The 26,411-nt window shown below is 36.3% G+C and overlaps 1 long non-coding RNA gene across 1 annotated transcript; it reads right to left on the reverse strand.

Annotated features, from left to right (window-relative positions):
* Positions 1 to 1,113: 1,113 nt before the first annotated feature.
* Positions 1,114 to 7,468, reverse strand: LOC128921475 (uncharacterized). Its single transcript, XR_008470915.1, has 3 exons — positions 7,333 to 7,468; positions 4,543 to 4,744; positions 1,114 to 3,445 (listed from the first exon to the last, which is right to left on the reverse strand). It is a non-coding gene; the product is annotated as an uncharacterized LOC128921475 (long non-coding RNA).
* Between the last annotated feature and the right edge of the window lie 18,943 nt (positions 7,469 to 26,411).

Consider the following 26,411-nt stretch of genomic DNA (forward strand, 5'->3'; position numbering starts at 1 on the left):
TTATTTCAATTTCATTTAGCGATAAAATGGTATATTAAAATAGCCGGTTTTCGAAGTTTCAGTAATAAATATGGTCAATTATTAAGTGTCAACTGAAAATAAATCAATTTCTTTTATAATTTTCCATGAAAAATTAGTTTCTCGATGCTGCAATTCACAAAAATATTCTTTAACCACTTTTAAATTACGCGTTATCATTGATATTTATTGTTTTAAGTTCTTATTAGTGATCTTGCAAGGCGGCTAAAAATGTCTCCATCGCATTATTTTTTTGGCAACATTTCAATCTGGCCTTTCCAGTTTCCCAATTGCGAAACGTCAAAACCTCCTCATCTCGACAAACTGTCAAAGTTTAGGTGGTTTTGACGTTTACAATTGCGCTCTCACTTCCAGTGATATGAGAGTTGTACATCTCTTTATCTCTGATTCATATTCTTGAAGTATTGTCTTTTGCTGTCGCCCATTGCGTTCACACGAGCAATTCTTGTTCGACAACTCTATCCGTGTCTTTCTCTAATTCTATTTCATATAATTTTCTCAACTTCTTGTACGCATTGTTTCCAAACAAAAAAATAGATTTCATTAACTAATTTTTATCGTTATTCTCCATTTTCTAACATATTTTAATTATATTATGCAAATTTCTATATGTATTTGCAAATTAATTTTAATTACTAAAAATTTTATAATAACAAATAGATCAATTTTTACGTCTAAAATCGTCATTTTGGCTTGAAAATGGTACCAAAAATTGAAAAATTAAAAAAAAAGCTCGACGACAATTGAAAGATAAACTAATAAACTAAAGAAAGTATTTTGATTTTTTGGTTTCGGATGATCCAGTGATGCTGTAGGCTGCTCACCGCACAAAAACTTCTTTTCGAGGTGTCTGCAGAGATCGACGATAAATCCGTTATTCCTCGCTATTTTTCGATAAAACTTTTTTTAAGTATCCTTCAAATTTTGTACTTTCATATAATAATAAGTAAAATAAACCTACAGCAATAATTTTTTCTAAAAAAATTCATGAAAAAAGGTCTTTTTTCGACGAAACAAACTTTAACCAACAAGTCCCCGCCCCCCCTTAAAGTGAAATTATTTGTGCAAAAAATGTAAAAATTGGCGATTTATTTGTTTTAAATAATTGATTGTTATTATAAATGATATATCAAAGCTATTTTACGTTTCTGCTGGCAAAATAACGTCATATTTGTTATAACTTTTAATAATTTTACATTTTACATAGTAGTGGCAACTCTACAGCTGCCCATTGTCGTATGAACAACGGTAGAATGGCGTGACATAAAGAATAGAACCGCAACAAGATTTTTATACCGATAGTCGATAGTGGAAAATACAAAGAACGTTATTGGCAACATAATCTGTTTGGCTTTGTGTGAATATTTGGTAATTACACATTTTGAATATTAAATTTCAGTGTTTGTTTTAACCGAGCCTTCTTCATTGTGGCTTCGTTGATAAGTTTGGCTTATGATTGACCGGTTATCAGCATATCTATCCGATTCTGATTCGAGATATCGACTGAAGCCTCCCAGACATGTTGCAAAATATTTAGTTTGGTTTTACGACCCCATTTCCTCTATATAGATGATAAGGTTATACCGTCTTTAAGAGTTGGGGAAAAATACAAAAAATATTAAAACCACAAAAGTAACCATGAGGAAGCGAGAAGAGTGTTGAAACTTCCCTAGTACTCGTCCTATGTAGCCAGGAAAAAGCCACCTATATATATATATATACAGCCTATTCTGTGCACTTTACAGAAATTCAACAGATTTGTAAAAATTTTAAATTTATTTCGTATTCTTTGACTAAAATAAAAAGATTTTTCTTTATAAATTGAATGTATATATTAGGGCTCTTAAAATTATTCGATTAACCTGAAAACCGATTATTCAAATATCCGGTTTGTAACCGTTCGTACTAATATTAACCGGTTAGTACTATTCGATTAATCGCAATGTTACGACTATTCGAATAGTCGTTCAACTGCGGTTATTCGAATAGTTATGCAGTCACTATTCGAATAAATGAAAATTGTTTGAAATCCAAACAGCTTTTGATTTTTTAAAGTTTACGCATTCCAGCCACTTTATCAGAATCAGGGAGGACGTTCTCCATTGCTGGAAACATTGTAGCTCCACGTAGAAGCTGCTTGCAACCAACAAATGTTAACCTTTTAACTTTCTTATATCAAAATAGACTTTTTATGAAAAATACTGATTTAATACATTCATCCAGTTGAAATGGTTAAAAACTATTATGTCATTACTTAATGGTTCCCGTAAAATCATTGTTATTTTTTACATTTTAAAGCAAGTTAATCGTTAGTTTTAATGTTTCCCTTTTTTCAATACAAATAAGAAAATTAATGAACTTGCACTATTCGAATAGTCGACAACGAAGGGTTAACCGAATAGTCGAAAATGAGCGGTTAATCGAATAGTCGATGACTGACGACTATCCGAATAGTGTAAACCAAATATTATTATTCGAATAATGCCCTATTCGGTTAATTCGGTTAGTCGAATACCAAGAGCTCTAGTATATATATATTAAATTACAGTGAAATTATTCTCATGCCCACACAATTTGTTTGGGGCATACCGAAATAACGCGACGGCGACTCTTAACTACATAGCTCGCGTATGCGAATGCGAAAGCGTAAAAGTGCACTTGACTGCGTATATTTCGAGCAGCTGAATAAATGCGCTATTGAATGCGTTGACAGCTGTGTACAAGGTGATACACATACACACATTTTCTTTGTGATTTTGAAAACGACCTAAATAATATGGACGTCGATTTTAAATTCTTATTGATTTTTATAAGCAATATACATATAAAACTTCGAATTAAGAAACGGAAGGAAAATTTAAACTACCTACTTTGTTTATTAAAACTTCATCACCCCTAATCTTTAAAAATTATTTTAAATATTTGATAAATATATTATTAATAAATTAATAAATATTATATTTCACAAAAATACTTAAATAATTAAAACACACAAGATTGTAAGGAACATTATGTTGGTTGCTATTCTTAAGAATGTGAAGGTTGCTGCATGTGCATGAAAGTTGAAAACATTCAACTTCTGTGAGTCGTCGAATCCGAGCTATGTAGTTTCAGCTTAAGAAGTAAAGTTGGCTGCGAAAAACGAAGTTTCTCTGTACAATAAAATTTCACAACAACAATTCAAGTAACAATTTTGATATTTGACGTAAAGCTGTCGCTTTTATTTAGGGATCCGCATCACCGTTAACTCTGAAAGTGGCCATACACGATACCAGAGATAAATTTATCCCTGCACGATACACATGTATGATTTACTCGTATATGGGCTTGTGTGCATACCAATCCATGTTCGCGAAAATGTTTGCTTTTTACGATCGGTGTACACACATGTTTATAATGTATGGGGCTGTGTGCACACAAATTGTGATTTGGGGAAGAAAAAAACGAGGGTGAATTAAAAAAAAATGATTTTGTTCAAATATGTATTGTATAAATATCGACAAATACATACAATCGCTAATATAACAAATATACAGTGGCTCACACCCAAAGTGATGCAGCCGTACAAGACATAATAAAGCAAGTATTACTTGAAAACTAAATACATTTTCCAATATGCTTTTAAAAACCACATTTTATAGTTATTTTATTTATCTATTATACAACAAAAATAAAAAAGTATAAAATTGCACCTCACAGCGACACGATTCAGTAACAAAAAAAAAAACAAATATATTTTGCAATTTTTTAAGGACACAACTAAATTTTTATGTGTGATGCCCCTTACTATCAATAATTGCTTTCACACGTTTCAGCATGGATTCTACCAATTTCTTTGTATAGTTTGGAGAAATTTTATTTGGTTCTGTTTGCAGCGCGTTTTTCAAGTCGACTTTATTTCAAATTTGGTATTATCGAATATCTCGTTCCAAAACTGACCACATATTTTCAATTGTATTCATTTCCTCGTATTTTCCGAGCAATCCAACGGGAGTCACTTTCGTTAAATGTTTTCTTTTATTTGCGACACGATTTTCAAAAACATAACATTAAATGATATGCCGAATAGTTCCATGACTTACGTTTCACCATTTACGCGACGTTGCGTTGACATTTTCCGTTTTTATAGGACTAACTCGCACACTTCAATACTGGTTTGGCAGCCCATTTTAAAATATACTTTACGAATCGTAATACTAAATTGACAAAACTTATAAATATCATTTTAGGATAGCTCACATTTATAACAGATTTTACTTTGCATTCGAAAATCGGTGCCAAGCTGTCACCGCTAACGGAAAACATTTACGCATCATTTTGGCTGTGTTTTTGTTTTTATTATATATGTACCTAATCAATAAGTTAGTAAAAGTTCATAATTTTGAAATATAAACATAATTTTTTACTAAGCGATTTCTCATTTCGTTGCTGCATCATTTTGGCTGTGAGCCACTGTACATCTTAATTACAAGAAATGTTATTACATTATCCGCTTGTTCTCACCATGTTTATTCCTTGAAGAACGAGCAAAAAAATCGATTTGTATGTAGTGTATGGCGAAATGATTTCATACTGATCGAACATACATGTGTAATCATGAGTGGCTACTATATGCGGTAAAAAACGTTCCGCCAAAGCTTTTATTTAGGGACGGCAGTTATGAATATAACACACAATTTGACCCATACATTCGACATGAAGACCACTAGAATTACGAAAATTATTATATATAGTATGTGAGTGCTTGGGTAATCCAAGGACCGATTATACACATTTTCGAAAGAGGATGCTCTCCAGAGCAGGAATATATATAAATATTATTGATTGGACTTATAGTTTTTGAAATATTAATGTTTAAAAGTCCAATTCTTTCTATAAGTAACACATGGTATTTCACACAATTTAACACTATTTTTTTTACATTTTTCACTTCACATATTGAAAATTACACTATTAACATTCAATTTAATTCAAAATATAGATTTATTTAAGGTTTTTTAATCAAAAATTACTTATTTAAAAAATCACTTAGCACACTAACAGCCGGTCAAGAAATTTTTTAATTGAAAATTAAGTTCGGGGAAACTTTAATATAGTATCCCCCGATTTCAAGGATGAAATGGGTATGGTTGGAAAGAGGACGATCTCCAGATATACGAATATATATAATAGTTGCCGCAGGAGACTTATAGTTTTCGAGATATTCGCATTTTTAGTTGTAAATTTTATGTGGCGATTTTTCGATTATTAGTTAACTTTTTATTATACACTTACACTTCATTAAATTGTTTCTACATATTTATTTTATACAATTCGTTTAATATTTTCTTTAAATAAGCATTTTAATTTTTGCACAATTTTGTTTATATGCACAATAACTTTGATAATCCCCGGTGTTCGCTCGACCAGGGTTATTTTTTTGAAGCGCGTCCGAAGTCCGCCTCTGCAGAAAGTAGTTCTACGCGGAAGAACTTGTTATTCCACCGGTGTTGGGAGGTGTTTACTTAATAACTATTTATAGGATATTTGTTTTCTTCATTTTGGGGATTTTATTCATTTTGATTATTTTTATTCGATTGCATGTGGCAACACCTATGTTCTGTCATCTTGCAACACTTTTGTTATTGTACAAATAAACAGAGTTTTGCATAAAGTTAAATGTTTATTTACAGCAATTTTTGATATAATTTGTTAAAAATAAGTATGTAAAAACAAATTAGTGAAGCGTAAATATATTTAAAGTGCAAAATATATGTGATAAATTCAATATACAGTGAGAAATAACGTGTTGAAAATTGTTAATTTTAAATATTTAATTGCAAATATCTCAGAAATATTGCGGCGGCAATAATTATATATATTCTTAATCTGGGGATCCTCCTCTATCCGCCCATATTCATTTTAACCCCGAAATCGTGGGACGGTATACTAAAGTTTTCCCCTTTCTTCTGCATCAAGTATGTATGTATATAAAAAATCTTTCCAGGGATGTCCAAAGTTTTTTTCGCGTAGAACACGTTTTTGCACTTCCTTCGGCCGCGCTTAAAAAAAATAACCCTGGTCGAGCCAAAACCAGGGTGTCCAAAGTTTTTTTTCGCGTAGAACCCCTTTCTGCACTGGTGGCTTCGGCCGCGCTTCAAAAAAATTACCCTGGTCGAACCAAAACCAGGTGTGTTCAAAGTTTTTTTCCCGTAGAACACCTTTCTGGTCAAGCCAACACAAGTGTTAGCAAAATAAGAGACTATCCTCGATATGATTTTTAAAAATTTATTTTGTTAAATAACAGAGGAATTTTTGGCAAAAAAAAGAGGAATTTTCGCAAAAAGAGGAATTTATGGATGAATTTATATATGGTATCTACAATGTGGCAGCGCTCTTAAATAAATGTAAAATTTTTATTTTATTGAATGTTAGTAATGTAACTTCAAATATTTGAAGTGAAAAAAGGCGTAAAATGTGTTAAAGTGTGTAAAACTGCTAGTTGGAAATTTTGATTTTAAAGCGGAATATCTTGTAAACTAGGCGTCTGCTGTACCTATAAACCTATAACCGGCGCCATTGTAATCGGAATTGTGGCTCAATCGGGGTTAAAATTGGTATGGCCGAATATTGAAGGTTATCCAGATTAAGAATATATAACCGCAGTAAGCATTTATTTTTTGATATATGCACATTTAACATAATTTCCTAATTTCGGTTAATAGAATAATTAATTTGTAAAGGGATCAAAAATAAATGTTATTTTTATTATACACATTACAACACGATTCTTAATTTTTTAATGAAACTAATCCTTTCGCTTTTTTAATATGTAGTAGTGTTATTTTCTTCCCCATTATAAAATGAATGAAAAATTTGCAATTATTATCAATTTTCATGCCTAGCATAAGAGTATCAGAGGGCAAGTGTTATCACTCAACATCCATTAATTATCTACAAAATAGCGTAAGCAAAGCATTTCCTTTACCGAACAGAAGAGTCTCATTGCAAAATATTTTTTGTATTTTTTTTACACAAGAATATAACAATAAATTTTACGAACAATGTTACCCCAAAATTGCATAACAAAATTAGATGTTTACATAAATAAAGTAATACAAATAATTTGTAACCTGAATAAAAAGTTTCACCTGGTTAAACAAAGCACGTAGTTAAATAATATAGCTCTAAACGCTGCCACGTTCTATCCGGTACTAAATTTGTATACAAAAAGAGTAAATTTTTTTGAACAGAGTTCAGTCTGCCACGTTCTGTTTAATACAAAGAGAAACTTATTAAAGTTATAGTATCTACCGTATTTGTTATCACTTGAGTTCATTAAGACTACGTTATCACATTTTCTCAATTGCATTATTATCAATACATATGTACGTATATAGCAGTTGGTAAATAGAACTAAATGGTGAGGTTCTGCCAGCACAATTTATTTATTAATGGTCGAAAAGGTTGACAATACTTTATAAAACCACAGCTCACTAAAAAAAGGGCACACATTTGTACTATGTAATATAACATGCCAAAACTTAGTATATTCATCAAAACTATAATTGCTATACATTTTTTTAAATATTGTAAATAATAAATTGTTATTGCAAAATCTTCTAAGCATTTGCTTATCCGCCGATCACACTGCATAATTTTATTTTGCGTACTCTCCCAGATTACAATGTGCTCACGTTAGATAATTATTTCATTCTCAACATAAATTAAAAATAGCTGTCATCGATTGGTTAACCGTTATAGAGAAGCCAATAAGCACACTATCAAGTAATTCAAATGACCAGGCAGCACTTTTAGGTCAACCCTGCGCTAAAATGTCCTTTTAAGCATGCCCAATAGTAGCTGCCATCGATTGGTTACTTCTCTTCTCGTTATCTTTGGGCGCTGCTAGGCTGTCAAAAATTTTACATGTGAAAGCAACAACAAAGATATCTAGTTGAATTCGTGCAGGAGAGTATGCGAATACCTCATTAAAATTTCAATCGCCACTTGCTGAGTGCTACCAAGTTTTGTTTTACACATTTTGGAGCCATTTTACTATTGTGAACGGCTCAATGGACAAATTACTGTCAAAATGATAAAATTTGTTATACTCAAATGAAATGGCAGGCGAAGATAAATCGTAAAAATTTTTGTATTGAATTTATTGAATAAAAATTTAATTTGTTGCAGAAAATGTATGTCATGGACGGTGGTAGAAGAATTTAGTGCGACCAAGTATAGACAATTCGATTTCAGTGCTGCCAGTTCGTATGAAAAATTGGAAATTTTGTTCGATTGGATTAGCAGTTAGCCAATATTAAATATATATTTACATGTATTTTCCTTTTTGTCAATAATTTGTCCTTTGAGTTGGTTTTACCATTGCAAATAGAATAAATGTGAAAACAAAATTTGTTGGTATCACTAACGCAAACGGCGATAGAATTTTTAATGAGGATACTCTCTCACATACTCTCTTGCACGAATTCGACTGGAATACTTTGTTGTTGCCAGTTTGGCGCCAATGTGTATTACCAAGTGAAGACAGGTCCTTCTCCCACTGGTCCTTCCATCGGAGTGGAGGCCTCCCTCTTCCTCGGCTTACACCAGTGGGTACTGCATCGAACACTTTCAGTGCTGGAACATTTTCCATTCGAACAACATGACCTAGCCAGCGTAGCCGCTGTCTTTTTATTCGCTGGACTATGTCGTGGAATAACACATACAGCTCATCATTCCATCGTCTGCGTCAACTCTTATATGCTTTTTAAATTACAAAGACTGCGGGATATCGCATCAGCAGTTCCATGACTACTAGCTTTGTGATGTTCTGTAGTATCTCAATCTATCTCCTGCATTCCTGAATTGCAGAAGCCATTATAATTCTGCGTTACTCGGAATAGCTGGCCGTATAGGTATATACTTATGAAAATGTTTGATGGACTTCACCAACTCTAGTAGCCTACACAGAACCTCATGGTACCATCTTTCTTCTTCACAAGTACTAGAGGACTCGATGATGGTTCACTTACGCCGCTATTGCTCATTTTACGCATGGAACGCTACGATGAGACTTAGTTTTGCATATCCGGTGTTAGAGAAATGCTTCAAATTTTTTTCCTCCTAATTTGGATACATCTTTATCATATATGGTGCAGTATTTGAGAGAAAGTTGTTTAGCTAGTTGTTTAATTGGACAGTATGATTGGTGACTTAAATTCATTAAGGACTCGTACTGGAGCTCGTTTGTCTTGTTGTGTCGAAGCCAGAGTTTTTCCTATAAGTTTATGCCCTCAACAACCCACAACGTGTTTGTCTCATATTCTTTTTCGATTTCTGCCCAAAAACCTACTTTTGATTTTGGTGGCATCTTCTGGTTTCTTGTTATTAACACTCGTCCTACATTGCATTTGTTATCAGAACCATAAGAAACACTTCCATATTATAATAGGCATGTTTTATTTGACCACCACAAGGGGCCATCCATAAATTACGTCACACGAATTTAAGGACTTTTTAACCCCTCCCCCCCTCCTTGTCACAAGTTGTCACATTTTGAACTCACCCTCCCCTCTGACGTGACGTCACCCATTTCCCAATTTTATGGATTTATCATAAAATAAAAAAAAGGTTATTCTATTTATTCTTATATTTATACAGAGACAACGAATGACTAGTCAAGAAATAATAGATACTTAATTATGCTAATAAATAATACTTCAGAATACTACGACTTAGAAATTTAAGACTGTTACACGGCAGAAGACAATTGTCTCGTAAACAATGGGAACGAATAGAAGTCACTGCGCCGGCGTGAAGCATGTGCGACAGTCAGTCTTGCAAACAACAACAAGCATGCATACGCAGCGGTAAACCACGCCACCGCCGGCAGAAGTAGCCGCGCGTGATCGGCGTGGTACAGAGCAGCCAGTCGTCTAGCACCCAGGAGCGCAGCAGAGCGGGAAACGATATTGCCCTAAATGTTGAAATGTGATGTCACAAAGCTTTTGACAAAATCTATTTCTACAATCATTATTAGATCCGGGATGGTCGAAAATAAATATGGATAAAGTTCGATAGAATTTAAAATTTTGGTTTGTTATATATGTCAAAATGGGGTTTCTCGCTATTGCCAACTACTTTTTTGGAAGAAACCAAACTATTGTGAATGAAAAAAGCGATGAACTGACAATGCCTTTAGTTCAATATAAAATTGCTGGTCAAATAAAACACGCCTAATAAGCCATAATTCGGTTTTCCATGTCAATTTTGATTCCTTTACCAGATAGAAAGTCAATTCTGAATTCGTCAACGGGATCTGCCACTATAAAGTTATGTCACACGGTTATCTTACCGATTACAAATTCGCATTTTACTTTCCCGAGAACTTGAGTGTCATCTCCAGTTGCAGTACGTAACTTTTCCTCAGCAAGTGTTTTTACTTCTTCGGATCGAATTATGGGGGGCCCGCCACTTTCGATTGGCTCGCTTTAGTTAAAGGACTGGTTTGCGTTTACGTTAGCGTCTTGCTAGATTATTGGATCTGTTAGTGGAAGTATTTAATCAAGCCATAATTTTTCTTACGCGTTTCGGTATATTTTTCCAACATTTTAGTTATATTTTCAAATAATTTCTTCATCCAGGTATATTCTTCCGTATATAGACTATGAGCTTCAAATGTTCTATCTATAATATAAAAATGAATCGCAAAATGTGTTGCTAAGCGCATAACTTGAGAACCGCTGAACCGATTTCGCTGAAAATTAGAAAAATTGCCTGAAAAATACTTAAATCCACAATTTTCTAATCACCCTTACAAACAATTTGTGTCGTTAGTCTCGAAAAAAGTCGAGAAGGCCCAAACCGATCTGGCTAATTTTAGTTTTGAAATATTTATGGAAGGCCAGGATAGGATTAGAAAGTAAGTATATATCGAAAAATTGTGGGGAAGATAACAAGAAGATGATTTTATTTGAATTGACAACAAAATTATAAAAAAAAATACAAAACAAAAAATAATAATATTTTGAAAGTTGTCATTGTTGCTTTGTTAAAATATTTTTATCACTGTTCAATTGTATAAGGCTATGCCGATAGCCCAAAACAATTTGTAACAAGTAGGCAAAGGCAACCGAACATTTTATATATATATATATTTGGCGTAGGAACCGCTTTAAGCGATTATAGCCGAATCCACCAGAGCGCGCCACTCATTCCTCCTTTTTGCTTTTTGGCGCCAACTGGAAACACCAAGTGAAGCCAGGTCACTTTGCACTTGGTCTTTCCACCGGAGTGGAGGTCGTCCTCTTCCGCGGCTTCCTCCAGCGGGTACTGCATCGAATACTTTCAGAGCTGGAGTGTTTTCTTCCATCCGTACAACATGACCTAGCCAGCGTAGCCGCTGTCTTTTTATTCGCTGAACTATGTCAATGTCGTCGTATAAATCGTACAGCTCATCGTTCCATCGTCTGCGGTATTCGCCGTTGCCAATGTTTAGAGGACCATAAATCTTGCGCAAAACCTTTCTCTCGAAAACCCCGAGAGTCGTCTCATCGGATGTTGTCATCGTCCACGCTTCAGCGCCATACATCAGGACGGGAATAATGAGCGACTTATAGAGTTTGATTTTGGTTCGTCGAGAGAGGACTTTACTTTTCAATTGCCTACTCAGTCCAAAGTAGCACCTGTTGGCAAGAGTGATTCTGCGTTGGATTTCAAGGCTGACATTGTTGGTGTTGTTAATGCTGGTTCCCAGATAAACGAAATTATCTACAACTTCAAAGTTATGACTGTCAACAGTGACGTGGGAGCCAAGACGCGAGTGCGCTGACTGTTTGTTTGATGACAGGAGATATTTCGTCTTGTCCTCATTCACCACCAGACCCATACGCTTCGCTTCTTTATCTAGTCTGGAAAACGCAGAACAAACGGCGCGGTTGTTGCTTCCGATGATATCAATATCATCGGCATACGCCAGGAGCTGTACACTCTTGTAGAAGATTGTACCCTCTCTATTTAGTTCTGCAGCTCGTATTATTTTTTCCAGCAATAGATTGAAGAAGTCGCACGATAGTAAGTCACCCTGTCTGAAGCCTCGTTTGGTATCGAACGGCTCGGAGAGATCCTTCCCGATCCTGACGGAGCTTTTGGTGTTGCTCAACGTCAGCTTACATAGCCGTATTAGTTTTGCAGGGATACCAAATTCAGACATCGCGGCATAAAGGCAGCTCCTTTTCGTGCTATCGAAGGCAGCTTTAAAATCGATAAAAAGATGGTGGGTATCGATTCTTCTCTCTCGGGTCTTTTCCAAGATTTGGCGCATGGTGAATATCTGGTCCATTGTAGATTTTCCAGGTCTAAAGCCACACTGATAAGGTCCAATCAGTTCGTTGACGGTGGGCTTCAGTCTTTCACACAATACGCTCGACAAAACCTTATATGCGATATTGAGGAGACTTATACCACGGTAGTTGGCGCAGATTGTGGGGTCTCCCTTCTTATGGATTGGGCAGAGCACACTAAGATTCCAATCGTCAGGCATGCTTTCTTCCGACCATATTCTACAAAGAAGCTGATGCATGCACCTTATCAGTTCTTCGCCGCCGTATTTGAATAGCTCGGCCGGTAATCCATCGGCCCCCGCCGCTTTGTTGTTCTTCAAGCGGGTAATTGCTATTCGAATTTCTTCATGGTCGGGTAATGGAACATCTATTCCATCGTCATCGATTGGGGAATCGGGTTCGCCATCTCCTGGTGTTGTACTTTCACTGCCATTGAGCAGGTCGGAGAAGTGTTCCCTCCATAATCCCAGTGTGCTCTGGACATCAGTTACCAGATTACCTTCTCGGTCCCTACATGATAATGCTCCGGTCTTGAAACCTTCTGTTAATCGCCTCATCTTTTCATAAAATTTTCGAGCATTACCCATGTCGGCCAGCTTTTCAAGCTTTTCATACTCACGCATTTCGGCCTCTTTCTTTTTACGTCTGCAAATGCGTCTCGCTTCCCTCTTCAGTTCTCGATATCTATCCCACCCCGAACGTGTTGTGGTCGATCGCAACGTTGCGAGGTAGGCAGTCTGTTTTCTCTCCACTGCGGAACGACAATTCTCATCGTACCAACTGGTTTTTTGGCGTTGCCGGAGACCAATTGTTTCGGCTGCAGCGGTATGCAATGAGTTTGAGATGCCGTTCCACAGCTCCCTTATATCGAGATGCTGATGAGTGCTCTCCGAGAGCAGGAGTGCAAGTCGAGTAGAAAATCGTTCGGCTGTCGGTTGTGATTGCAGCTTTTCGACGTCGAACCTTCCTTGTGTTTGTTGACGGGCGTTCTTTGCTGCACAGAGGCGAGTGCGTATCTTTGCTGCTACTAGATAATGGTCCGAGTCAATGTTTGGTCCTCGGAGCGTACGCACGTCTAAAACACTGGAGACATGTCTTCCGTCTATCACAACGTGATCGATTTGATTGCGCGTGTTTCGATCAGGGGACAGCCACGTTGCTTGATGAATTTTTTTATGCTGGAATCTGGTACTACAGACAACCATATTTCGGGCCCCAGCGAAGTCGATCAGCCTCAGGCCGTTTGGCGATGTTTCGTCATGGAGGCTGAATTTTCCGACTGTTGTGCCAAAGACACCTTCTTTACCCACCCTGGCGTTAAAATCGCCAAGCACGATTTTGACATCGTGGCGGGGGCAGCGCTCATAGATGCGTTCTAGGCGCTCATAGAAAGCATCTTTGGTCGCATCGTCCTTCTCTTCCGTTGGGGCGTGGGCGCAAATCAGCGATATGTTGAAGAACCTCGCTTTGATGCGGATTGTGGCAAGACGTTCATCCACCGGGGTGAATGCCAGGACTCGGCGACGTAGTCTCTCTCCCACCACAAATCCAACACCGAATTTGCGCTCCTTTATATGGCCGCTGTAGTAGATGTCACAAGGACCCACCTTCTTCCGTCCTTGTCCCGTCCATCGCACTTCTTGGACGGTGGTGATGTCAGCCTTTAGTTGTATGAGGACATCAACCAGCTGGGCAGAGGCACCTTCCCAATTAAGAGTCCGGACATTCCAGGTGCATGCCCTCAAATCATAGTCCTTTATACGTTTGCCGTGGTCGTCATCAAAAGGGGGGTTTCTCATCCGAGGCCTGTGTTTCTTATTCACTGGTTATTCGTTTTTATGTGGTGGGTCCCAAGCCCTACGCACAACCGCACAAGCGGGCTTCGCCTTCTCACTTTAGCTCGCCTCCAAACGGATGTCTGTTAGCTACCCAGGGGATACTTGGTCTAAAACCGGAAGTCGTGAGCTGCTTGAGTCATATGCAAAAGAATCGTTCCTGGCCACTCCCAAGTGAATGGCAATCAGAAACTTTCCTCACTTGCGTGAACTTCTACATATGACCCCATCCCCCAACATTTTATACTCTCGCAATTTATTGATGTAATTTTTTTACACACAATTTGAAATAAAGTCCAATAGAATAACGAAAATCAGCATATATAGTACATGAGGGTTGAGGTAATTCCTGAACCGATTTCACTCATTTTCAACGCCCAGTTATAATGGGAATAGGGGCATCTTGACACCTGTTAGTAGGCAGACAAACGGCAATTCGGCCTTGAAATTATTCCTAAATTGCAAATCAACGAAACATCAGTCTGGAAAATCGCCAAAAAAATCTTCAAAAAAAGAAGATTTTTCAGATATTCAAGTCGGTGGAGGTACTGCACAGGACTTTAAAAGATTTACGCGACAACGAAAATATTTTTGGTGAAGCCATGATTCTGTTGGCAGGTGATTTCCGCCAGACTTCCTAAAATCATCTCATTTATGGCGACAAATTATTATTATTGTGGGGAATAATATAAAAATGAATCGCAAAATGTGTTGCTAAGCGCATAACCCGAGAACCGCTGAACCGATTCTTACGGAGAGAAAAATTAGAAAAATTGCCTGAAAAAGACTTAAATCCACAATTTTCTAATCACCCATACAAACATTTGTGTCGTAAGTCTCGAAAAAAGTCGAGAAGGGCCAAACCGATCTGGCTAATTTTAGTTTTGAAATATTTATGGAAGGCCAAGGAAGGATTAGAAAGTAAGTATATATCGAAAAATTGTGGGGAAGATAACAAGAAGATGATTTTATTTGAATTAACAACAAAATTATAAAAAAATACAAAACAAAAAATAATATTTTGAAAGTTGTCAAAAAAAAAATCTTTTTTTTTGAAATTTTTTTTTGTTTTAAATTTAAACTTTTTCTGGAGCAAAATTTGGAAAAAGCTAGGAAAAACGATTTTTTTTTTTCATTTTTAAAAATTATGAGCTTTTAAGAGCAAAAAACGTTATCCTTTAATTATTTCAAAAATTCGATCGAGTGAAACAAAAAAACGGCTGGCTGGATTAATTTGATTTTTTTTGTAGGATTTTTGTGGACAATATTTTCGATCTAGCCCTCGATTTTCCAAAAAACCACCAAAACCCCCTTTTCTTGCATTTGCAAATTCATGTGACAATAAGAAAAAAAAGCAATGGCTAGTCGTTAAGGAGAATTCATTCAAGTTCTTGAAACCCACCTTTAACTTTCTGTGCGATCATTGGTTGCTGAGATATCGATAATCAAAGACAAAATTATCCTTTTCCATTTGAAGACCGATATCTCGGCGAGAAGTGGACGTATATAGGTGTTCAAAAAACCAAATTTAAGCCAATTGAACAAAGTATCCGATGCGTATAGTGGTTAAGCTAAAAAGATTTTTTCACGCCCGTAGACAAAAAAAACTAAAAAATTTTGAAAATTTTTTTTGTTGCTGGTTTATCTACGATTACTCAAAAACCGCAGAGTTTAAAAAATTTTATAGTTCTAATCCAAAAACTAGACACTTGGAGCTATAATTTCCTTCTTAATCGATTTCTTGTACGACCATTTCTTTCGAAGTTACGGCCTGTTGAAGTTTGCCCAAAAATTTGGAATTTTTTTTTTATCCCTTAATTTTTTCCAGTAGTTTATTATTATTATTTTTTATTGTTGGCAAACTTATTTGTTTTAGTTGCTTATTTTTTTTGTTTTGATATTGATTTTCCGCGAGAGTTTTAGTATAAAAACATCGATGCATCGAAAAAGCAGTGATAAAGGGATGTCCAATTTATTCCAGTGTGAGAGCGCCTCAAAATTTTCGGTTTTTATAACATTTTGCTTTGTTACCAGATCAGTCTAAATATTAATTATTGGGCATTTAAATTAAAATACCCAACATTTTTTATGGTTAAAAATTATTATATACTGAATGTTTAACGATCTATTTAATTTTATTAAGATAACTCACAATTTGATTAATTTATTCGACATATAGTGCATTAGAACAATTAAATTATATACATAGTATATGAGGACTGGGTTAGTTCCTCGAGCAATTTCACTTATTTTCGTCATCAAGTTATACAATATCCAATATCCCTCACTTAAGAATACGGTACCGATTTTACCCACTTTTGTCGAAAAATATTCTCTTTGAATTCCTATTCAATAAATGTAGGATTTACGAATATTTATTAATAGAGTATTATAGTTTTGTTCACATAACGGTTGTTTGTAAGTCATAAAACGAAACGAGTTACATATAGGCTTATATGATATAATTATTAGGGCGACGAGACGAGTCGAAATCTGAATGTCTGTCTGTTCGTCCGTCCGTCCGTGCAACGGATAACTTGAGTAAAAAGAGATATCCTGATGACACGTGTGGAAAATGGATGAAATCGGTTCACAACCACGACAACTTCCCATATAACTCAATTTTTAAGACCATCTGATTCCTTCTCTTTATAAGATACACATAAGGAACCAATGAAGATAGCGAAATAAAACTTTACACAAATACTGTATATGATCCGTGGCATCACTGTGAAAAAATTTTCGAAATCGGACTATAACTTTTCAATATATACGAATATGAAGAGTGTCTTATGGTAATTTTTCACCGAAAATATCGGCAAATCTCTCAGATATCTCAATTTAATTCAGAGGAAATAGTTTTCTTCTAATAGTGTGTCTCTGTACCAAAAATGGTTAAAATCGGGTCATAACTTCCACTAGCTCTCATATAGGATTTTCAAAAATATATTCAACAAGTAAGGAAAGGCTAAGTTAGGGTGCAACCGAACATTTTATACTCTCGCAATTTATTGAAGAAATTTAACCAATACATATATGCGGAATAAAGATCACCGTATTTTTGAAAAACCTATAATTATGTATATGGGAGCTAGGAGAAGATACTTTTGAAAAACCTACAATGAGGTATATGGAAATGTTGTGACCCGATTTTAATAATTTTTGGAACAGAGACACACTATTAGAAGAAAACAATTTCCTCTGAATTAAATTAAGATATCTGAGAGATTTTCCCATATTTTCGGTTAAAATTTATCCTTAGGCGCTGAGTTCAACATGTTCGATATCTGGGGCCTTGAAAAGTTATGGTCCGTTTTCGACAATTTTCTCACAAGTGAAGCCAGAGATGATATGCACTAATTGTGTAAAGTTTTATTCCGTTATCTTCATTGGTTCCTTATGTTTACATTATAAAGTGAAGGAATAAGATGGATTTCAAAATTGAGTTATGAGGAAAGTAGTAGTGGTTGTGAACCGATTTCGCCAATTTTTTGTCCTTGTTATCAGGGTGTCAAGAAAATATTATATACCGAATTCCATTCGAATCGGTCGAGTAGTTCCTGAGATATGGTTTTTGACCCATAAGTGGGCGATGCCACGCCCATTTTCCATTTTGTAAAAAAATCTGAGTACAGCTCCCTTCTGATATTTCTTCTGCAAAATTTAGTCGTTTTGACGTTTTTCGTTAGTGAGTTAACCCACTTTTAGTAATTTTCAACCTAACCTTTGTATGGGGGGTGGGCGTGGTTATAATCCGATTTCAACTATTTTCATGGTGTGTGGTGGGGTATGTAAGAGAACCGACTGCAGAAAGTTTGATTTATATAGCTTTATTAGTTTGCGAGTTAAATACAAATAACCGATTTGTGGGCGGGGCCACGCCCACTTCCCCAAAAAAATTACATCCAAATATGCCCCCTCCTAGTGCGATCCTTTATTCCAAATTTTACTTTTATATCTTCATTTATGGCTTAGTTATGACACTTTATGTGTTTTTGGTTTTCGCCATTTTGTGGGCGTGGCAATGGTCCGATTCTGCCCATTTTCGAGCTTGATCTTCTTATGGTGCCAAGGAATATTTGTGCCAAGTTTCATCAAGATATCTTAATTTTTACTCAAGTTACAGCTTGCACAGACGGACAGACGGACGGACGGACAGACATCCGGATTTCAAATCTACTCGTCACCCTGATCACTTTGGTATATATGACTCTATATCTAACTCTTTTAGTTTTAGGTGTTACAAACAACCGTTATGTGAACAAAACTATAATACTCTCTTTAGCAACTTTTGTTGCGAGAGTATAAAAATAGTTTATAAATCGGTTAATATGTGAAATATCTTAGCCAAATTAAGTGAGCATGTACTCTTAGATATAATGTGTATTGGTGATGAATATATGGTGTGATCTTAATAAAAATATAGCAATAAATTGCGAGAGTATAAAATGTTTGGTTGCACCCGAACTTAGCCTTTCCTTACTTGTTTCGAATATCAATCGCACATTCTACCAACGAATTCCCTGTATTTTAATTGTATTTAAAGCTTTGCCAGGGTCACATAGCGTTTCCAAATAGAGGGTTTCAGGGTAATACGAGAAAAAGTTTAATGAATGTGGGAAGTAAAGTTTGAATAAAAAACATGGATACATAGTTTGCAACCCTACTTAGGAAATACACAACCTATTTCAACGAAATGTAGTTCATAACAGTTTTTTGGCATCCCAATGCCATGGTTTGAAAATGGGCGAAATCGGTTTACAAGAATACCTACTTTCCTTATTATGCAATTTTGAAATTAATCTGATTCGTTCACTTTACAATATATAAATTAAGGACCACTAAAGATATCGCAACAAAACTTTGCACAAATACTACATTCATAGTGTAAGATCGTCCGTCCAAAATTCGAAATTAAGCTTGTGGTTAATTTATCAAAAATATGGGTAAATCACTCAGATGATCTAAAGAAGTTTAAAGGATGTGTTCTTTAAAAAAGAGTGCCTCTTAGCCAAAAATGGACAATGGCCCCATGTCCCCATGTATGTACATACCTCAAATACGGATTTTCAAACAGCTCTTGGCTTTGTACCGCATATATCGGTTAATTTGTGAGATATCAAAGCAAATATAAATGAACGTATACTCACAATTGGAGTTGGCGAAATTCTACTGAAATTTCATTCGCTTCGCCAGTGACAATACCAGAAATTGTAATGTTCTGTTTGCAAAAGCTCCTTAATTTTGATAGGAGTCCGCTATGGCAAACTTTATCAAAAACTTTCGAGTGATTCTATGCATTTGGTCAATAGTGGAGTGATTTTATCAAAATCCGAACTGATGCAGCGGTATCATCTTCTTCTCTTCTATTATGTTGCTAAGACGAAGAGCAAACAATTCTTCCATAAGCTTTGAAAGTATTGCCAGGAGAGATATGGGCCGATACGAAGATATGTGCATCATGTGCTCACTTTCCAGGTTTGTTGAACATAATCACTTTTGCGGTTCCTGTAAATAGAAACGTATTGTTGTAAAATTCATTATGCAGTAATTTTACTTACATATAATATTTTGAGGAAGTTGTTTTCATATTTCATTTTGAGGAAGTTGTTTTCGTGGTTTATGCTGAATTACTGGTCGCGAAGAGTTTTTTGTACTCTTTCAGATAAAAGTTAGAGTTATATTTACACTCTCGCAACAAAAGCTGCTAAAGAGAGTATTATTAGAGTGGTTGTAAGTCCTAAAACTTAACGAGTTAGAAATAGAGTTATATATATCAAAATTATTAGGGTGACGAGTAAAGTTCAAATCCGGTTTGTCCATCCGTCCGTGCATGCTGCAACTTGAGTTGAAAATGATAGATCGAACAATCTCTACTGATAGATGGCTGATTAAATAAAAAACTACAACAGAGGGCGGAAAGACATATGAAGGATTTGCACCAAAATCAATGAGAGAGAGCGAGCAAGATTATCACCGCGACATTCCATAAAAGAGGAGAAATTGTAACTTTCTCTGCTGCTGCTAGAACAAGAGAGACCAATAAAATAATACACGCTTTTTTTACTGGTAACCAATACACCATTAGATAAGTAACTCTACTCGTCTTGTAGGGAACAACTTTAAGTTGCTAATCATCTCCAATACTGCTAACGAGTAGCTTGGGTCTATTCAATCGTCATCTTTTGAAATTATTAAATGCATAAAAGAGCTGATTCCAAAGAGTTACCAAATATTGCTTTAACAGTGCTCTCCTTGCTCTTTAACGCTATTTTCAGTTTCGGATACTATCCAATTTAGTGGCAAAAGTCGCAGATCATCATGATAGACAAACCAGGGAAAGACTTGACATAGCCGTTTGCATACAGACCAATCAGTCTGCTACCCTGTCTTTCTAAAATATTTGAAAAGATGTTATTATCAAAGATGTCTTTCTTCCACGAAAATAGTATAATACCAACGCACCAATTCTGTTTTCGTGCAAAACATGACCCTGTAGAATAAGTAAATAGAATTACTAACGAAAATAATGTTCTGCTATATTTCTAGATATGGCTCAGGCGCTTAAATAAAGTGTGGCATCACGGACTTTTATATAAGATTAACCCTTCTGCACAAATTGGGTCAAAATGACCCAAATTTAAGAAACAAACGCGTATTACCATGCCTTAGGATGGCTAATTGCTTATAAAACCATTTTGATATCCTCAGTCTGAGTCTTATGATGAGTTGTACGTACACATTTTTTTGCCAGGACGAGCCAGTTTTTTTACATATTTTTTTAAAAACTTTTCGTACGCGTATACAATTTGTGGGTCATTTTGACCACCAAGAAAATGTATGCTCAAATGTGACTAAACAGAAAAAGCGTGCTAGTGCTTCATCATTCGGCAGAGACTAGGGATCATCAGAAAAATAAACCAGAAATAATACATCACTATAATGCGACTAAAGCAGGTGTTGATGCGCTGGACCAATTAGTAGCAACGTACCCATGTAAACGCCAAACGAAACGATGGCCAGTTGCATTCTTTTTCAATATGGTCGATGTTTCGGGATATAACGCATATGTTATATGGACCGAACTTAATCCCGAAAGGAAAAGAACTAAAAACTTTAAACGGTGATTATTTTTTGTAGACTTGGCCACATCTTTGGTAACCCCGCACATTGCACGCAGAAAGCGAATGCCCTATGGTCCTTCTGCAAAAAGAGTTGTGAAAAACAACCAGGAAGCAGTCGCAGCAGACACTCCCAGTTTATCCACGGTCGTGCAGCCTCAAGATTCTCCTTTATGCTTCTTGGGTAAGAGACAAAGGTGTTTTTATTGTCCACATACTAAAAACTCCAACAAGCATTCAGTTCGTTGCGATAAATGCTTGAAATTTATATGCAAACAACATAGTGTAAAGACAGTTATGTGTATAAATTGTCAGAATTGATGTATTTTTTACTGACTCCTATTGAAAATAATTTAGAATTTGTTAATTTTATGTTTGAATAATAAAAAAATGAGTTTGCCATTATAATTTTATCATACTGACGTGTTTTTGCTATTGGGTCATATTGACCCACAAATTGTTTATGAGGGGTACAATCTCAATTTGTGCAGAAGGGTTAAAAAAAGCTTACCTCTCGAAATGCACAAAACCTTGGAGTCTTATTTAAAAAATAGAAAATTTGCTGTCAAAGTAGGAGACCTCATATCTGAAGAACGACCAATAAGAGCTGGTGTACTGCAGGGCAGTGTTTTAGGGCCAACTCTATACATAATATATACAGCAGACCTTCCAACAGCTAGTAATATTTTGACATCAACTATTGCGGATGAGCTTTAGTGAGCCGAAACAAATACCCAATTGTAGCATCAAGTGTATTAGAAGAGCGTTTGATTTTTGTCGAAGAATGGCTAGCCAACTGTCGTATAAATGTAAATGAAGAAAAGTGCAGCATATTACATTTTCCCTAAAACAACACAAACTGGAGTTAATATGATTTCTGACTGAAAAAAGCATAGATGTTATGCTGCTGTCAGAAACTGATTTAACAAATAAAAACAATTTCTTTATACCGGGATATAGACTTCATGTTACAAATCATCCAGATGTAAAAGCGCACGGTGGTACGGCAGTATTGGTTAGAAATCGGCCAAACCACCATGCTTTAGAACCGCATGCTACAGCGCATTTACAAGCTACAACAATATCATTGAAAAATCGAGATTCTGGCCTCAATCTGACGGCTATATACTGTCCACCTGTCCACCAGACTTTTTTGGAACGCTAGGTCCAAGATTTCTAGCAGGTGGAGATTACATTGCAAAACACATGTACTGGGGCTCACGTCTTATTAATCCTAAAGGATGACAGCTGTACTACACTATTCTAAATAAGCACAAAAACCTTGATATAATATCTCCTGGTAAGCCGACATACTGGCCCAGTGATAGAAACAAAATACCAGACTTGATAGATTTTGCTATAGTCAAAAATATAAATTGATCGCTTATAACAGTAGATACATGTATTGACTTAAGTTCTGATCATTGTCCTGTACTTATAAAGTTATGCGAACAGCTCATGATAGTTGAACATCTTTTAAAACTAACTAGTTGAAATATAGAAAATATATCAGTAGCCACATTAATATCGATTTAACAATAAATACAGGAAGAGATATTGATGAAAGCATAATGGAATTCAGCTGTCTTGGCAACACCTAAAAGAAACATTAAGGTTTTTAGAAAAATCACTAATAATGAAATAGAAAAGCTTTTAAATGAGAAAAGGCAAACGAGACGTGAATAGCAGTTGAGTCGTTCTCCTTCAACTCTGCGTCAACTGAAATTGGCTGTACGTAAGTTAAAAAAAGCACTTAAACGCTATGAAGAGTACAATACTGAAAATTATATAAAGCACCTGTGTCCAAATTCAAGCAAGAAAAACTCCCTTTGGAAAGCCTAAAAGTCTTTTAAGCCACCAGTAGATTCCAACATGCCTATAAGACAGTCGAATGGTAATTGGGCGCGTAGTAATGAGGAAAAGGAAAATTGCTTTGCAAATCCCCTAGAAAAGGTATTTCAACCCAATGGCCCAAAAAACAACTTTAAGTTGCCAACTTTGCCCAATATTGCAAACGAGTCAAGCGTGTCTATTAGGACGTCTACTTATGAAATTACCAAGATCCTAAAAGAGCTAAATCCGAAAAAGTCTTCAGGACACGATAATATTACTCCAAAAATATTAATTGAGTTGCCAAATATTGCTATATCAGTGCTCTCTTTGCTCTTTAATGTATTCTTGGTTTCGGGTACTATCCAATTTCGTGGAAAAAGTCGCAGATCATCATGATAGATAAACCTGGAAAAGACTTAACACAACCGTCTTCCTACAGACCAATAAGTCTCTTACAATGTCTTTCCAAAATATTCGAAAAAGTTTTACTATCAAAAATGTCTAATTTCCTCCACGAAAATAATATAATACCAACCCACCAATTCGGGTTTCGTGCTAAACAGTAGAGCAAATGAATAGAATTACAAACGAAATCAGGAAAGCATTCGAGCACAGAGAGTACTGTTCAGCTATTTTTCTCGATGTAGCTCAGGCGTTCAATAAGGTCTGGCATGAAGGCCTTTTATGGAAAATCAAAAACGGTTTACCTTACGAATTGCATAAAACATTGGAGTCATTTTTAAGAAATAGGAAATTTACAGTTAAAGTAGCAGATTTCATATCAGAAGAACGAGCAATAAGGGCTGGGCTAATAACTTCAACTTTTGCGGATAACACAGCCCTAGTAAGCCGTAACAAATGCCCCATAAGTGCATCAAGAGTATTAGAGGAGCACTTAACTTGTGTCGAAGAATGGCTAGCCAACTGGCGTATAAATGTAAATGAACAAAAGTGCAAGCATGTTACATTTTCCCTAAGACCAAAAACGTGCCCGGCAGTTAAAATGAACAATATTTTAGTACCCTAAGCGACTGAAGTACCATATCTTCGTATTCACTTTGATAGAAGCCTCACGTGGAGAAAACACGTATCGAGCAAAATAACCTGCATGAAGATAAGAGCAGCAAATTTAAATTGGTTTTTAAACAAAAATTCAAAACTTAGCCTAGACAACAAAGTTCTGTTATATAAACGGTCATAAATCCGATTTGGATGTATGGCATTCGACTGTAAGGTACAAACTGTGCAACCAATATCGATTCCAATCAAAAATGCTAAGAACAATCACGTGCTCACCATGGTACATACGAAATGAAAATATCCATAAAGATCTTGTTATTCTCATGGTAATGCTTTTAACGTTTAAAAAAAAGAGATATGCCTGCACACTAAAGACCAACGTTTCACTAAAACAACTCAATCACTTTTTCACCCCTTAGTCACAGGAAGTGGTCATGTCACAGCCTCGTCAGTAAAATTTGTTTCAGTAGTCAACTCGTTCATGCTACGTTTCGTTTAGAAATAAAAAATAAGTTTATACATATATTTTATTTTTATTGTATGAGGTATTTTCATTTATAAATTAGTATGGTATGATATGATATGATATAAGGGAACTGTTGGACGTTATATCAAGCTCCTTAGCTACAGCTGCAACCTAAACTATTGGCTATCGGAAATGTAAAAAAAAACAGCTGGTATGATGAGGATTGTCGTCTCGCAGTGGATAGAAAACAGACTGCCTACTTCGCAATGTTGCGATCGACCGCAACACGTGTGGGATGGGATAGATACCGGGAGCTGAAGAAGGAAGCGAGACGCATTTACAGACAAAAATAGAAAGAGGCCGAAATGCGTGAGTATGAAGAGCTTGAAAGCTGGCCGACAGGGGTAATGCTCGATCATTTTACGAAATAAATCGACGACGATGGAACAGATGTTCCATTGCCCGACCGTGAAGAAATTAGATAGCAATTGCTCGTGGAATATGGTAGGAAGAAAGCATGTCCTACGATTGGAGTCTCAGTGTACTCTGCCCAATCCACAAAAAGGGTGACCTCACAATTTGCGTCAATTACCGTGGGATAAGCCTCCTTAACATCGCCTATAAAGTTCTATCGAGCATTCTGTGTGAAAGACTAAAGCCCACCGTCAACAAACTGATTGGACCTTATCAGTGTGGCCTGAGACCTGGAAAATCCACAACTGACAAGATATTCACCATGCGCCAAATCTTGGAGAAGACCCGTGGAAAGAAGATCGACACACACACCTTTTTGTCGATTTTAAAGCTGCTTTCGACAGCACGCAAAGGAGCTACCTTTATGCCACGATGTCTGAATTTGGTATCCCCGCAAAACTAATACTGTTGTGTAAGGTACGTTGAGCAACACCAATAGCTCCGTCATGATTAGGAAGGACCTCTGCGACCAGGTGACTCACTATCGTGTGACCTCTTTATATATATATATATATATAACTTGAAAAAATTATACGAGCTGCACAGCTAAGTAGAGAAGGTACAATCTTCTATAAGAGTGGATAGCTGCTGCAGTACGCCGATGATATTGATATCATCGGAAGCACCAACCGCGCCGTTTGTTCTGCTTTTTCCCGCATGGATAAGGAGGCGAAGCGAATGGGTCTGGAGGTGAATGAGGACAAGACGAAATATCTCCTGTCATCAAGCAAACAGTCGGCGCATTCGCGTCTTGGCTCCCACGTCACTGTTGACAGTCATAACTTCGAAGTCGTAGATAATTTCGTATACCTGGGAACCAGCATCAACAACACCAACAATGTCAGTCGCGAAATCCAGCGCTGAAAAACTCTTGCCAACAGGTGCTACTTTGGACTGAGTAGGCAATTGAACAGTAAAGTCCTCTCTCGACGAACCAAAATCAAGCTCTACAAGTCGCATATCATTCCCGTCTTGCTCTACGGTGCAGAAGCTTGGACGATGTCAACATCAGATGAGACGACACTAAGAGTTTTCGAGAGGAAAATTTTGCGGAAGATTTATGGTCCCTTAAGAATTGGCAACGGCGAATACCGCAGACGATGGAACGATGAGCTGTATGTGTTATTCGACGACATAGACATAGTCCACCGAATAAAAAAACAGCGGCTACGCTGACTAGGTCATGTTGTTCGAATGGATGAAAGTGCTCCAGCTCTGAAAGTATTCGATGCCCGCTGGTGGAAGCCGAGGAAGAGGGAGACCTCCACTCCGATGGAAGGACCAGGTGGAGAGGGACCTG

This window comes from Zeugodacus cucurbitae, chromosome 4, assembly GCF_028554725.1.
Source record: "Zeugodacus cucurbitae isolate PBARC_wt_2022May chromosome 4, idZeuCucr1.2, whole genome shotgun sequence".
Taxonomy (NCBI): domain Eukaryota; kingdom Metazoa; phylum Arthropoda; class Insecta; order Diptera; family Tephritidae; genus Zeugodacus; species Zeugodacus cucurbitae.